The sequence below is a fragment of the Lissotriton vulgaris genome, chromosome 1_1, assembly GCF_964263255.1.
Source record: "Lissotriton vulgaris chromosome 1_1, aLisVul1.2, whole genome shotgun sequence".
NCBI lineage: Eukaryota > Metazoa > Chordata > Amphibia > Caudata > Salamandridae > Lissotriton > Lissotriton vulgaris.
The window spans coordinates 1824749820-1824766964 of record NC_141685.1 but is presented as its reverse complement, the minus strand read 5'-3'; the positions used below and the strand labels follow the sequence as shown (position 1 = coordinate 1824766964).

General features: G+C 37.0%; 1 protein-coding gene across 2 annotated transcripts in view; it reads right to left on the bottom strand.

Moving 5' to 3' along the window:
- The window catches only part of PMCH (pro-melanin concentrating hormone), a 105107-nt gene extending 88447 nt beyond the window's left edge, over nt 1-16660 (bottom strand). For both annotated transcript variants that reach the window (XM_086919219.1, XM_086919227.1), the window contains exon 1: nt 16515-16660. The gene's annotated coding sequence lies outside the window, so the exon portion shown is untranslated. The remainder of the gene's footprint in view (nt 1-16514) is intronic.
- Nucleotides 16661-17145: the final 485 nt, after the last annotated feature.

Here is a 17145-nt window from a genome sequence, read left to right as displayed (position 1 = left end):
ATGTTGTTCTCCACACAAAATTCCTGCACCAATCTTCCCTTGAAATGGGATGCATTATCAGATTGAATTTGAAATGGAACACCATAATAGAGCATAATCTATTCCAATGTTTTAATGGTTTTACTTGGGTAGCTCGTTTACAGGGAAAGGCCACCAAAAGACCACTGTATGTGTCAATGATGGTGCAAATATATTGGCAATTTTTACTCATAGGGAGTGGACCAATATAATCAATCTGCCAAATTTGAGCGGGTAATTTTTCTCCGTGTAAATGTCCTTTAACAATTTGGGGTACTTTTCGCTGTCTAGAATGTTGACAGATAGGACAATGCAGTATAGTATCTTTAATCAAATTTAATGGAATATAAATCCCTCGATCAGCAGCCCACCTGCCAGTGGCTCTCTCTCCAAAATGTCCTGCTTTCTGGTGGGCCCATTTCGCCAATCCCGCCAAATCAGAATCCTGCATGTCCACCACTGCCTCAGCAATTTTAGATTTCTCATCTGCAATGTTGTGAAAAAATTTGTCAAGGGAGTCTATCGATGTATGAGCATCCACAAGAAAGATTGTACCAGTACTTTGTGGAAGTAGTTCCCAAATTTCTTGCCATAACTCTTTACCCCAAAGTTCTTTAGAATGCAATTCCCAATTACGAGAATGCCATGTTGGTAACCAAACCGCAAGTCCATTAGCAGTGGACCAGGAATCAGTAAAAATGTGACACGTACCAGGTAACTCCTGGTTTAAAACTTGGTAAACAGCATACAAATCAGCAAATTGACTACTTTTTCCTTCACCAGTTGTACTCAGCAATTTTTGTGATAGGATTATAGGACGATGCCTTCCAATGCCTCTTCTCTCCTATGTACCTCGCTGAACCATCCGTAAACCACACATGGTTTCTGTCCTCCGTGGACAGATCATCAAATGGCTTACCCCACTTAACAGGGGATTCCTGTACTATAGGTACGGAGTATTCACTCCCAGGCTCATTCGATGGCGCCTGCGCCACTTGCTCATGTAACACCGTTCGGTCCCACACGTGCCCTGTCTTGTATGTACCATTTCCACTTAATCACACTCGCCTCTTGAGCATGCCCAATTCGATGAGTTTTCTGCGAACTCAAAACCCATTGCATAATAGGAATTTCAGGTCTCAACACCAAATCGTGTCCCAAAGTTAATTGCTCGGTATCCACCAGAGCCCAATAACATGCAAGTAACTGTTTTTCAAAAGGTGTATAACGCTCACCAGCATCAGGTAACTTTTTAGTCCAGAAACCTAGCGGTACTTTATTTCTGCCTTGTTTTTGCCACAAACTCCAATTTGCATAAGGACCTTGCACAGACACATTCAGATCCACCTCACCATCACGCACGGGCCACAAATCCAAAGCATACTGAATTGCTTCTTTCGCCAAATCAAACGCATCTTGCTGCGGTTTACTCTATTCAAACGCATTCTTTTTGCGAGTAACTCTGTATAAAGGGGCCAATATCTGACTCAAATGTGGGATGTGTTGACGCCAAAAACCAAATAAACCAATAAATTGCTGGGCTTCTTTTCGGTTCTGAGGAACCGCAAAATCAAGAATTTTCTGCTTCACCTGTGGAATCACTTCTCTGTTACCTTTATGCCAATTGATGCCTAAAAATTGCACACTTTGTGACAGACCTTGCAACTTGTCGGGATTGATTTCCCAACCTTTTTCACGTAAATGATTGATAACCTGATCTAACTGAGTCTGAACTTGATCCTGTGTCTCACCTTGAATCAAAATGTTGTCAATATAATGACACATTTGAATTTGTGGGTCTATGGGTATTTCAGATAAATGTTCAGCCACCAGCCGGTGACATATCGTAGGACTGTGCACATAGCCTTGGGGAAGACTTCTAAACGTCATTTGACGTCCATTCCACGTAAAACTGAATTGTTCCTGACACTCGGGGCAATTGGGATTGAAAAGAAAGCATTAGCAATATCAATAGATGCATACCATATTCCTGGATGCTTCTGAATTCTTTCAATTAAAGTAATCATGTCTGGTACTGCAACCGTCAAAGGGGGTGTATGTTTATTCAATTCGCGGTAATCAACAGTCATACGCCAAGAATAATCACTTTTACGCACAGGCCAAACGGTATTATTCCAAGCAGAAGTAACCGGAGTTATAACTCCTGCATTCACTAGATCCTGGATTGTAGAACTAATCTCTTCATGACCACCTGGGATGCGATACTGTTTTTGAGAAACGACTGTTGTAGCCTGGGGAATTTTTATAGGAGGCATTCTTAGACGACCAACTCGTACAGGTCTGGATGATACATAACCTATACCTCCAAATTGATAACAACCATCATCTAAATGCAATGTCATACCTTTTAGGATATCAATTCCAATTATGTATTCCAAAAGTGGGCCAACTAAAACAGAATATTCTTTTCGAGGAATTCTACCTATTTTCATTTCAACTTTTGTTTGCACTGCGGGAGTTTCCTTTCCACCTAAACCAGTAATTGTGAAAAATTGTCCTTTAAATTTCTTCGATTTTCCATGAATTAGAGTGGCCTCCGCTCCTATATCTACCAATGCTCGGGCCCTTTGTATATTACGATGTCTCCAAAAAATTTCAATATCTACATAGGGTCTATTGTCTTTGTGAGCCCAACTGCGTACTGGAGCTTGACCTATTGCCTAGTCATTTTTATTACGTTCTGACAACCAAGACAAATTAGGGTAAATGCTCTCAATTTTCTTGGACGATATAAAGTCCTGTTCATATCCATCCCCATTACGAAATGGATTATTATGATCTGCATAGTATTGTGAGTTTAGTTCATAAAATCTGTGTCGATCCCCCCCTTCTCCTCATCTCGTGGGACTGATCCTTTTCATCTCTGTATCTGCCTTCAACACGATCATCTCTCCCCCTCTCTCTCTCCCCCTCTCTCCCCTTTCTCTGTCACGCTGAGGGGACACATCTCGCTCATTCCGTCGTCCATCATGCCGATCCGAATCATCACAACGTCTATCATCCCCACTGTCATCAGAATATTCATGATCACAGTCATTCTTCCGCACACGTCGAGCACCCTCCTTCCGATCCAAACCACGCTTGCGAAACATGTCCCACAAGCGATTATTAGGTTCACCATCAATGTCTTCTCTCTTCACGCCATCATCCAACAGGGCAAGAAACATATCACGTCTAGTGAACTTATAATTTCCAGCAGTACGACCCTCGGGTCTAGACTGCCTCTCAGGTTTAAGCCATTCGCCCAGTTCACCAAGCTGACGTCCAGATTCAAGCACCATAGACAATGCATTGCCAGTCTGCTTGATCAACAAAGTCATCATAACCTGTTTATAAGCAACAGGGGAAGAACGGATAATGCGATTCCGCACAGAAGATGTCAACAAACCATCCAACAATCTGTCAGATGTACTCAGAAAAATCGCCAATTTCATCACCTCCTCCTTCAGCCTTTGTGCCGCATCACGCAATGTGTACCATGGCTTGTCATTCAGAGGCCAATCAAATTCAGTAGGGTATTTGTGATTACAACCATCAGTTGCTAACTGAAGCAGACTAATTTGACCAGCAGCATTATAGTTACGGAAATGATCCTGAACAATAGAATCAGAACTCAAAGAACAAAATTTCAAGGCATCTCCTGCATCTAACATGATGCCCGCAGCACCCAGTTCATAAAGGCGCACCATCCATGTAAGCAAGGCCTCACTGGGCCGTTGCCGAAACCGTTGCAAAATGTCACTAACTTCCTGTTGCGTAAAATCTTCCAAACATTCCAAAGGAATACCATTTGGATTACCAGGAGCTTGCTATAATTTTCGTCGAAAAACCGGATGCGCAGAAACCTCAGTACGAGCATCAGAAGAAGCCCGATCAATAGATTTGGAGAGACATTCAGATTGAGAAATGTCATCAGATTTAGAATACCGACCATGATCGCCGGAACCATCAAGTTTGTCAAAGTATTAGATTACAGTCACATCCGGTGCGAGAATACTCGCGATTGTCAGACTCCTCAGCCGAGGAGCCAGAATCATTCGATTCCCAGATATTACCATCCCATTCATCAGGATTCCAGTCCAGCCCGGCTTTCGCCACGACCAGACGCACTTTCCGTTTACAAACCAGACCACGACTTTCTTATATTTGTATTTGGCAATACGAACAGCAGCTCGTTCAGCAATTGTCTGATAAGTCTCAAGTTTGTCGGTAAGCAATTTATTCTGACATCTCAAAAGAGTGTGAGCATTTTGCACTTCAACAAACTTCTCTTCCATGTCCACATATTGTTTCTGTAATTTCAAAAGTTTTGCATGCACAATCCTGTACGCAGATAAAACAATCCAACATCTGCGTCCCAAAACAGGAAGCTCCTCACCCTTCACAACTGGCGCTTTCTGTAGACAAGCAATTACATTATCCGGCTCCGCTAGTACCAAACAAGAACTCCAATTTTCACTCAAACCAGTAGAATCGGCCCACTCACGGGCCAATGCCTCGTAAGGCGTTGATTCCCAGCCGGGAATTTCAACAGGCAATTTAAAAGTAGACTTTGACCTCAAAAACATGGTGCCAAAAGAAAAAGATATATACAACTATGAACAAATAATATACAAAATAAACTCCGCACGCGCCGAGCGCAAACCAACAAATTAGAAACAACATCACGCTAACAGGCTTTCGTAAACGGTTCGTGACGCCAGATGTAACGACCGGATTTTCGGACCAGATAGAATCAGCTCACCAAGACACCACTAACCCTGCCGAAACGTAACCACCTCCCTCCTCAGGACCTACTTACAAAAGGCACCTGGGTACCTACCTAAGGATGGGGAATTAGCAATATACAAGCTTAGATCTTCCAAAACACCACATTCATACCTTATAGTCTCGCGGCAACACAGGCCCAGACTGGACTACCCTGAGGCAGTTCCGATTACTTACCATTACACACTAATCACCATCAGTGCTCGCGCAAGCCACAATCCTGTGGGTATACGCACTGTGTCCTCCCAGTGCTCTCACTATTTCATACATACACAAGCCACAATCCTGTGGGTATACACATTGACCGCAGTCAATGCTCTCATTAACGCCACTTTCCCTAGCAGCGATCTCATTACACACCGTATCCTTCCGGTGCTCTCGCAAGCCACAATCTTGTGGGTATACACATCGACCACAGTCAATGCTCTCATTAACGCGTCTGCACAACGACGATCACTTTCCTATGAATACTTTCAGCTCTCTCTCTCTCTCTTTCTATATTGGGAAATTTCTCTATATACTAGGGATACAATATTATAGATTATGTGACAGATAGACAGGTCAATCCTCTCACACAAGAATGGCCAAATTACACTGTGTAAAGGTTATTCCCTATTTCGAGTGCTCCTCTACTCCCTTGCTCAGTTACCATTTACCTGGACGGGAGACGCATCCGTCCACATAACATCATCTGACTAGAAGAAAGGTTAACTTTATCATGAGAAAGTAACAATTACACACTAGTTCACTAAGAACTGGGGTACCTTTATTTAATAATAACAACAACAATATAATACTGCAATATAACATATAGCCTGAAAAGCAAAAGGAAAGATTAGAATGTGTGTGCACACTAATAAGAAAGGGTCGACGTCACCTTATGAGTACGAAGTCTGGACTCAGTGGTCATCTGGGTTCCCTTCTCGTCTGTGCCTTGGCTCGTCTTAGGATCACCCCTGCAGTCACGGATACACGTCTGCACCGCTATGCTCTGTCTCCTCTGCTCCCCTCCAAGTCACTGGAACCTTCCTCTTATTCTCTGTCTCATCTGCTGCACTCTCGCTGTTCTGCACTACTCCTCTCTCCTCTCAATCACGGACTGTCTTCACCTTCCAACTTCGATCTTATAAATCAGTTTCTGCCGCTCTGGTATTCGTTCGCTTCACTAACTGCTTCATTCTGCATGCTCTGATCTTGGTATCAAAGCTCACCAGCTGCTCCAGCTAAAATAACTTCAATCTTTCTAAGATAGTGTTAGTCTTCGGTCTTTCTCGGACTTCAAAATGGCAACTGTCTGCCTTAAGTTGATTAACTGCAATAATGCTAACGGCTAGCTGCCGCCTACTAACTGACTCACGGACTGACCCTTAAGCTCTCTGCGCTTTCGCTAATATGGAACCTTGTTCATGCATGGAAAGTTACGGCCAGTAACCTGCCGCCCACCAAATTCTTGTACCACCCCGTGCCAAGAACACGTTCTCAGCCGGCCGGCCTGATGTTATGTCTTCGACACGAAGAAAAATACAGTCTTTCGATAAGGGCCAGCCTGAGCAGGTTCTCTCCAAGCGAACAACACCTTATAACTAAAACATTACATTTGACCTAAAAGCATCCCAAGCTGCCGAGGCAGAAAGAAATATGGAGTCTCTCCCATTCGAGGCCTACAAGGCCCGAAATAAGCATAACTTCTTTAGAAGTATACTAGCTACCTTACAAAAGGACGAATTAATACTAATACTAAGGAATCTATCCCTTAACACAAGTTTATAAGCCCTAGAATAAAGAAAAGGGTAGGGAATTACATCAAAAACCTTGTAAATAGGCCAGGTCCGGGGTTCTAGTCCTCCTATTAGAATGATAGCAGGCTAAAGTCACCTTCACTCAAAAAAGGGGCAGAAAACCCGGTCAGAACAGCCGGCCAAAGGAAAGGCAACTAAATGATGGATCAAATTTAGTCTTAACCTTGTCATATAAAATATGTGCTGCAGATCTCCTATCAAAGTTAAATAGCAATCAATTCCGGGACCATTAAAAATTTGCATACAATTTCTGGTAGCACTTGAGGTGAGAGACTTTTCAGTTAAACTTTCTTCTCAAAAGAGGTAAAACCCTTTTTCACCCTTCCTTTTCTCTGAGGGCCTATGACTTTTGGGAAGTCCTAAAGAGCTCTCAGATCCAAAGTGTAGAGAACCTTTTTTACATCTGCCATCAATGGAATGGAATTCATAATATCTAGGTTTAAACAGTCCCTCAGAACGTCCCTAGAAAATCTGGCCCAGTCAGTGCTCCATAATTTTACCCATAATAATAAAGGGGCTATACCACTTTGGTCTTCCAGAAATCCCATCCCTACTTCTGCATGTGTGATGAAGCTTGGGGTGGATTTGGTAATGCTAAAACTCTCCATATAAAACTTATTTTCTGCTATCTGCAACTTTCATTGACTGTGTACCTCCACACTCCTGCCCTGTACGAGCCAAGAGATAGGCTCTGACTTTTGTATAGTTGAAGCATCTCTCTAATCGGTTTATGTCTCAGTCTTTTAGCAAACCTCAAAATTGCGCCAACTTCTACCTCAATCTTTTGCAATTTTTGACTAATTTGACTTTCTAGGCTGGGCTGTGGTTACTTCTGTAATTAGCCAAGCATTGCTTCTTGTAGGTAGTACCCAGTTCCACCCTTTTTCTTTTTCCCCCTTTAAATAGTGTACTTCCATCTCCCCCCTCATTCTGTATTTCAGTTCCAGTTTGGAGGAGGGTGGCAGAACAGTTAAAAACACTTTAGGAGAGAGGGGGACTGTTGGCTGGGTCGTTTGTAGGACCTTGGGACCTTGTTACATCCCCATGTCAACTCTTGGACTGGACCTTCATGGGGAAGTGTAGGTGAGGATAGAGACATTCTGCATTCCACCATTTCTATTTCTTTATTTAGAGCTCCGACAACCTGTTGAAGAAGCCCGTTAAGGGTGGTGTTGGGGACTTAAGGCACTGGGGGTAACTGGACATAATATCGACTACATAATATCGAATGGACAAAATATCGACGGAAAAATATCGACATTAACTAAATATCGACTATAGGAATACCGTTGGACAAAATATCGACTGTAAAAATGACCCAAAAATATTGAATACAAAAATATCGACTCAAAAATATCGACCAGACAAAATATCGAAATATAGTGAAAGTAAAAAATATCGAGAAAATGTTAGAAAATAATGATTTTATAAAATAATATATATATAATATATAAAAAAATAGTACTTAATGTTTAGGAGCGGGTTGTGGGTTTATAGGGGAATAGGGTGGGAAGTAATTTAATAATAATTAATTATTTAATATATGTTTGGTAATTGTTTTAATTAGATTTTAATTGGTAATTAATTAATATTAATTAGTTAATTGTTTAATTGAGTATTTAGCATATAATTTAATTGATTAATTGATTAATTAATTATTAATAATTATTATTTTTAAAAATTGATTTGTATATTGTTTTAATTGATACATTGGTTATTAATTATTAATAATTAGTGATTTATTTTATTAAGAATTAGCATATTATTTACATTTATAAATTGCTAACACATTAATTATAATTAGTTAATGATCTAATTAATATATTGCATATCATTTAAAAAAATTAATTGGTAATTAATTTATAATAATGACTTAATTACATTAATTGGATACATTTAAATGTAATGTGTTAATTTATGTTGATGTTAATTAATTAATTGGAATTAAACAATATTAATTAATCAAAATTATTATTATAGCTAATGTGATAATATATTTTATTATTGTTTTTGTAAAATATTTTTTTTTTTATTATATATTAATGTTTAATGTTGTGTTCATTATTATTTATAGTGTTCAGGCTCAGTTTAATAGTTTTTGTTAGAGGTTAATTTTTTAGGGTTCAGGGTCATTTTTCTGTTCGTGAGTAAAGGTGTATTTAGTGGGATTTGGGAAATTTTTACGTTTGTGGGTAAATGGGTTTTGAAAGCGTTAAGGGTCAGTTTTCAGTTTGTGCATTAAGGGGTGTTTTTTAATAATCAGTGTCAGTTTTAAGTTCAGGGGTAAAGGTGTATTTTTGGGGTCTTGGTCAGTTTTTAGTTTGTGGGTAAAGGGGTATTTATAGTGTTTAAGGTCACTTTTTAGGTGTTGGGTAAAGAGTTTTTTTGGTTGAGGGTCAGTTTTAACTTTGTGGGTAAAGGGGTATTTGTAGGGTTCAGGGTCAGTTTTCAGTTTGTGGGTAAAGGGGTATTTGTAGGGTTCAGGGTCAGTTTTCAGTTTGTGGGTACAGGAGTTTTTTTGAGGTTCAGGGTCAGTTTTCAGTTCTTGTGTAAAGGGCTATTTGTAGGGTTCAGGGTCAGTTTTCAGTTTGTGGGTAAAGGGGTATTTGTAGGGTTCAGGGTCAGTTTTCAGTTTGTGGGGAAAGGAGTATTTGTAGGGTTCAGGGTCAGTTTTCAGTTTGTGGGTAAAGGGGTATTTGTAGGGTTCAGGGTCAGTTTTCAGTTTGTGGGGAAAGGAGTATTTGTAGGGTTCAGGGTCAGTTTTCAGTTTGTGGGTGAAGGGGTATTTGTAGGGTTCAGGGTCAGTTTTCAGTTTGTGGGTAAAGGGGTATTTGTAGGGTTCAGGGTCAGTTTTCAGTTTGTGGGTAAAGGGGTATTTGTAGGGTTCAGGGTCAGTTTTCAGTTTGTGGGTAAAGGAGTATTTGTAGGGTTCAGGGTCAGTTTTTAGTTTGTGGGTAAAGGGGTATTTGTAGGGTTCAGGGTCAGTTTTCAGTTTGTGGGTAAAGGGGTATTTGTAGGGTTCAGGGTCAGTTTTCAGTTTGTGGGTAAGGGGTATTTGTAGGGTTCTGGGTCAGTTTTCAGTTTGTTGATAAAGGGGTATTTGTAGGGTTCAGGGTCAGTTTTTAGTTTGTGGGTAAAGGGGTATTTGTAGGGTTCAGGGTCAGTTTTCAGTTTGTGGGTAAAGGGGTATTTGTAGGGTTCAGGGTCAGTTTTCAGTTTGTGGGTAAGGGGTATTTGTAGGGTTCTGGGTCAGTTTTCAGTTTGTTGATAAAGGGGTATTTGTAGGGTTCTGAGTCAGTTTTGGCCTTTAGGGTGAAGGGGTCTTTTTAGTGTTTTGGGACAGTTTTGGGTATTTTAGAGTGCTGATGTATAGTGTAACTTAACACTGATACATTAAATCTATTACACGAAAATAGAAATTATTATAACTTTACATTAGTACGCTTTATTTTGATCTAAACAATATATGTATTAGCATGTTTCCAGACAGTAGCTAGAGTGGATTGGAATTCTATTTATTAATTGGTTGGTGTCCAGCACCATCAGTAATATTACCTACACTGGAGTTGGATTAATAAAAAAACATTGGTCAGTCTCCACCACATTTTATGGTATTACCTTGAGTGTAGTAGGAATAGTAAATAATTTTTTGCTAGTGTCCTGCAGCTTCTATGATATTAGATTGACTGGAGTAGTAATAATACATATAAAATTGGTCAGTGTGCAGCACATTTGTATACATTTGTTCATTACTGTATTTTAATATAAAAAATGAATGCAACATGGATGTTTTCAAATAACTTTATTAAACCATTTTTTAATTTTTTATTGTGTACTACAATACAATCACAAACAAATATAACATCACTTTTTTTTGACTTTTATTATTCACAGAATAACATCTTTACATTTATATACATGTTGTCAATGTAAAAAAAAATTTGTTTACTACATTCTTTCAGTAAATTTTACATATTCCCATCAGTCACTTACAATTTAAAGTATTTATATAGAAATACATAAAACAATGATTTGTTATACATTTCTTACATTAATATTTAATAATGTTAATATTAAATATTAATATAATAAAATATATATAATACATTTTTCATTTTAACAAGTAACATGACTATTATTACATTTGTTAGGATACATTGAAATACAAAAAAAATTTTTCTTGGTGTATATTTCACAAAATGTTGTTTTTACATTAAACATATAAATCGATTTGGTTGTAAAGTTTATAATTGTATAGGGAAACAATATGTTTAATTATAATATCTGGTATTGACCAAATATTAGTAAAGCAATTATATAGTTTTGTCCTAGTTAGAAATAATTATAAAACTTTTTGTCATAAGTAATAAAAATAATAATTATTTTATTAAATATTATTATTATTAATTAATAAACATAAACATTCATTTATTATTAACAAAAATATATACATTCACAGATAAAATAGATACTTTTTTTCAGGCCATTCTTTATATAGTAAATGGTTCTAATTGTTATATTAATAACAATAAATAAGTTATATTATTTATCATTATTAATTATTACCATAAACATTTATAATGTTTTATTAAAATTAAACACAAAATTATTCATATAAATATACACAATAACAAAATATTTACATCTTTTATTCAAAGTCTTACATAATTATTTAATATTATTAATATATAATAAATATTATATATTAATTTATATTAAATATATTTATTTTTCTTAATAAAGGAAAATTGTCATGAGTATAGTGTATTAATTTGTTACATTATACATGTGTATGTATTATATATTTTACATATGACATTGTTTATTCTATTATCCTTTTACACAAATGGGTTAAGGGGACTACTTTTTTACCGCGTAAGGTTATTGCGCTCCATTCAGGACTGGAGAAGCTCGCGGTTGGGAGTTGCTTCGCGTGGAGAGAGGTAAGGTTATTTTTAACTACAAATTATAAGTAAGTGGTCATGTTTGAGGGTATAATCGAACTTTGTAGTGTTTTTTGGTGTATGTATTACTAGTTTAAGTAGCGTTTGGGTGAAAAGTCTCCGTTATAGATGTGTCGTGCTTTTTTTCCTTCAAGTCTAATTTTAAGTGTTCGGAAATGTCTTCTTACATGGTTAATGTTCATTGTTAGTATATTTACAAATGTGAAGGGGGTATTTGTGGGTGGCTTTCGTTATGTATGTTATTTTACAGGTATCGGTTCCTCGCATGAAAACTACATGGAAGGAAGCGTGTTTTTTAACGGAGAAACAAATGTTTAAGTTATTATGCTTATATTTTGACATTTATCTCCTATTTTTCGTGTTTGCCAGGAGCGGGTTTTACACTTTTTAAACCTTTTTCGGGTTTTTTTGAGGGTTTCGATTCGGATTGATACATTGATATGCGTGACCGTTTTTTTAAAATTGTGTGTATATAACTTTAAATCCTAAAGTGTCCACACTACTGTTTTCGGGATTTCCTGGAGCGTTTTTTTACGTTTTACATGTTATTTTCGGGTTTTTGAGGGTTTCCCATATTGGAATAGTAAGATATTGGATTGGATTGTATGGATTGCTTTTTCCTTGATTGCGTCTCTCAAGTCCAAAAATTGTAAGTATTTATTTTACAATTTTGATTGGGTGGGAAATGTCGATTTTTAATGTTATGTGTATGTTATAAAAAATTATAAACATTGCATATTTGTTACGAATTTTTTTACATAAATTTCAAAACAAATATGTTTTATTTATAATTCATTATATATGTTTATGACATGTCATTTTTATTATTATTGTAAGAAGACATTCGTATATTTACTTTACATTTTTATAGTAGACTTTTTGCTATTATTGCCAGGTATTCTAATCCTCTAGTTGTAGGGTATAATGTGACTTGACTTTGAAGTAGTCGGAACATTTGTTTGGTTTGTTTAGTGAGTTTTGGACCTATTTGTGACACTGATTGTTCCATTCTTAGTTCCTGATAGCTTTGTTCTTTTTTCAAAGCTTCTAGAAGGTTATGGAATGTGGGTTTGCCTCTGTTTGTAGTTGCTTGGAAAGCATTATGCCACCCTTCAACACTGTTGTTGGTTTTAGCCTCTTGGTTTAAAGTACTGAGATAGACATTCCACCAAGGGATTTGGAATTTGGGCTGGCGTCGATGTCCTGATCTGTGCAACCTTCCCACCCAAGTGTCTTCAAAATAGTCTAGCAATGGTGTTAGTTTATCCTCATTCCTCTTATAATATGCGCTGTCAATTAATAAATTGTAATGTTCAGCAACATCTGTAACAGGGACGTAGGCCAGGGCTATTAACTTTTTAACTTGATAGGCAAAGGTGCTATCTGTAGAGTATAGTATACTTAAAGTAGATTTTTGGAGATGCCTCCATATACTCTGATTAAAATGATAATAGCAACCCTGGATTGCTGTGTGGGGAAATGTTCTCAAAATGCTATTAATCATAGCTAATTCGAAATCAATAATTATTTTTTCGGGAAAATAATTATTGATTTCCGTTTTGAGAACATTTAAAATTTCGGTGTAAGTTGTTTGCTGTTTGTTGGGTAGCAAACAGTAAATGAAAGGTATGTTAGAATGATGGTATAAACCGTGGATGGAATACAGTTGGTAAAAAGGTTTTGGGCAGGGTTTAAATGTTCCATCCATCATCCATTGGGGACACTGTTGGATTTTTCGTAAATTACTTGCAGTTGCAAACATAATTATTCTGTTTGTACTGCTTTCATTATCAAAAAGAATAAATTTATCTTTATTGTGTGTGATGGCCATTTCGGGTGAAATAATAATTTCCTCAAAACAAGTTGGGTTGGGTTGGGTTGTGCTAGTGAGTCGTTTAGTGCGTGCAATTGTGCGTTTCAGGGAGTCAATAGAGGGTAGTTGACCTGAAGCATGGGCTGGGATTTTTACCAGTTCTTCTTTAAGGATTTGTGTGGTGGGTTTGTCACTTTGTGTGCTAGCACTTTTAATACTTTCTAAAGCATCTCTAATTTCAATTACTGTGACATTTGGGGGATGAATATGTTCTCTAGTAAATAGCACATTACTTTCCTCAGTAGTGGCCCTCCCATAACATTTGTTGGAGTAATATTTGGTACACTTCCAAAAAACCTTTCTACCACTTTGTCTCTCCTGATTATACACATAACCCATGTAGCATAATAGTAATTTATTTTTCTGAGACATGACAAATTCTGCACCTTCAGTCATTTTGATTTACTTGTTCTAGGAAAGAGTAGAAAGAAACAAAATCAGAACAAATTTTTTTACTTTTGTGGTGCTAACATCATTATTGATGCATTTATACTTACAGTTAATCAAAGTAGTAGTCACAGAAGCAGAAATGTCTTTTCAATGATGTTTTTGTATGTATGTCTTTATTTGCTGTTGGTATGAAAATATAGAAAAGCAACGTTAATGTTTACATATAACAAACGTATTTCCTACTCAAAAGCAGTTGTCATTTTTGCTTACTAGTGCATTTGATGTAAACATTACATATACTTACTTGTTTAAATAGTAGAATAGTAGTAATTGCTGGAGTACATCAAGTTAGTACAGGTATGATCTGTAGAGTAGATAGAAGAAATAAAAGCAAAATATTATAATTTTAATACTGAACCGTTTGGAAATGTAACAGATTTAAACGTATACTAACTTCTAAATATGTCGTTTTCTTTGTTGTAGGTAGAATAGCTGTATGATGTATTCAGAATATCTGTAGATGAAATATAAAATAGATAACATGTTGTTAAGAACATAGTCTGTGTTTTTTTCGGCAGTTTTAGAGAAATGACAAGTATACTTACATTTTTTACAAGGCTATTCTTGTATATTGGTATATTTTGTGTAGGATGTTTTCATATGATATGTAGAATAGATGTATGATGTTTTCTGAATATCTGTAGAGGCAATTCAAAATATATAACATGGTGTTAAGAATATAGTTAGCGTTTTTTGTGCCCACTTTTTGCCAAATTACAATTATACTTACATTTTTCAGAAGGGTATTCTTGTGTTTTGGTATAGTTGATGTTGGATCTTTCAAATGATCTATAGGGAAGATGTAAAAAGCAAGACATGTTGTTTCTAAATGTGCATTAATGAAATTGGCAGTTTTATAACAAACACATCTATACTTACATGTGTAATTAGTGTAGTTTTATCGTTTTTGCTGTAGAAATAGCACAATTTCAGTATATCTGTAAATATAATGTTTTTAAAAATTAAATACTCTTGTAAATTAGTGTTTAAAAACAGCAGTTGGTGTGTAACAGAGAATTATTATATACTTACTATCTGATTTTGCACGTGAAGAAATATGACCATGTAATAGGAATTGTGTTGGAGTAGTTTCTATTAGAAAAGTAGGAAGAGATGAAAATAAAATTTGTGTAAGACTTAGGAGATGTAAGGAAAATAGTGCACTTATAATTTAGTTTTCTACAAAAATGCTGTGTTACTTACTTGATTAATTAGCTAGTGAGCTGGATCTTTAAAGATGTTTATTCTGCAACAAAATCTTCAGAGTGTTGGCATCTACTTTCCAGAGAGGTAGCAGCAACAAATGGTAGAATGCATGTATCCCTTTTATAGTATATGTGTTATGTGTGCTTTGATTTGATTGGTTGTAGGATGTAAGGAAGCATAGTATAGGCTAGTTTGAATTTTTTTTAGTTAATTGGAGTGTTTGTTGATGTGAGAATGGTGGTATGTGGTTATTCCCGCATTAAAGCAGGTTCGTGTTTAAATGAAATATATTTATATGTGAAAATAAGTAATGAAAATGTTAGTTAAATGCAAAGAATAGTAGAAAATGATAAAATGCATGTAATAGAATGTATAGCAAATGTGGATTAATAGTAATTTTATGTAAGTAACAGGTATTATATGTGAAATGTATTTTTTAGTGAGAAATGACTTTTATTGATGATAAAGATGGTATTTTAGAAAGAAAAGTGTACAAACATGAACTCGATATATTTTTTTTTTACGATATTTTGGTAGTCTATATTTTTGTAGTCGATATTTTTGTAGTGTTAGGGCTAATTTCATGTCCAACGATATATTTGTAGTCGATATTTATTTAAGCGATATTTATGTATTCGATATAGTTAGTACTCAATATTTTATACTCGATATTTTTGTAGTTTGTGTAATAAGTATAGTAAGTCGATATTTTTGTCGTCGATAATTTGTCAACGATATTTTGGTAAGTCGATAATGTGCCCGTCGATAATATTTCAGTGATCCGGCACTGGGTTCGCCTTACGCTTCCTCATCGCAGCACTTATTTTAACCAGTTCAAAGATTAATCCAATTTAGTCCAGAGAAAGATGTTAGAACTAGTGAGCCCAGAAAGAGAGAGAGGTTATATAATTAGTAAAGCCGTTGAGCAGACAGTTCCCTGCAGGGTCCTCTGGCTGCTGAAAAACCCTCCTTGAATAAAGCCATGAGGGGGGCCTCAGCGCAGCCTCCTCCTGCCACAGACGGGTGCAGCGGGAGTCTGTCACGACTCAAATAGGTGTCCACTGTCATATGTGCTTGTGTTGGCGCCTTAGTGCCACAATGACAGCTGGGGCTTAATAAGTCTTATTCTTTTGACTCCTCTTTTCTTTTTAGCTTCCTTGGTTTTCTTTTACCTCAACGGCACAGCAGACTACCATCGTCTTTTCCTTAGAGAAAAGAGAAGAATTGATACCGGTACGTATTTCTATTTTAATTTTCCTTTGAGTGAGGGATCACCAGAAAAGCTCCTATCCAGAACCGAGTGTCCTGTGATTGTGAGGGAAGGGTGGTCATTTTTTTTTCAGGGGCTCTCTAATATCTCCCGGCCATACCGACTCCCTCCCACCTCCTGGCCTACCCCCAAAACCAGGCATTTACCTGTGCAGGAGGAGTGTGTTGGGGTGAAATGCAGGATCGTTGGCTTCCTGGCATGCTGCGCTGACTACCCTCTGAGCTTCTGGAGTAAATCGACAGTTCGCGGTTTCTCCCCTGGTCTCCGGTATTTGCCTCCTTCTCTTGGCTCCACGCTCCAAAGGAGTCTTCCATGTGCATTACTCGTCAGCCTTTGTTCCCGGTGATTCCCTGTGAGGGGGGTGAAGGATGGCGGTGAGTTGGGCAGTGCAACTATGTGGGACAAGACTGGGCCGTCAAACGTTCATGCTTTTCATAACTCTGGAAAAAATGAAAATTACTTCTACTGCTAAAGAGTGTGCACAGCATATAACAACACAAGAGGCAACAGCAGGATGATATTTATTCTGTCATGAATGAGAAGGATGTGCACTTTCTGTATTGACTCGGCAACATGGATCGGTTAAGTGGCCCATTGCATATTATTCAGCAAAACTGGGTTCAGTTTTCATTGCTCTGCCTGGTTGCATGAAAAATATTGTGTTGACTTCTTTGGCAATTGTACAGAGTGAGGCAGTTGTGATGGGGCACACACTCATATTTGTTTCATATTCAGTAGAGACATTACTTACACCGCATCTCACAAATAGTTGCTTTA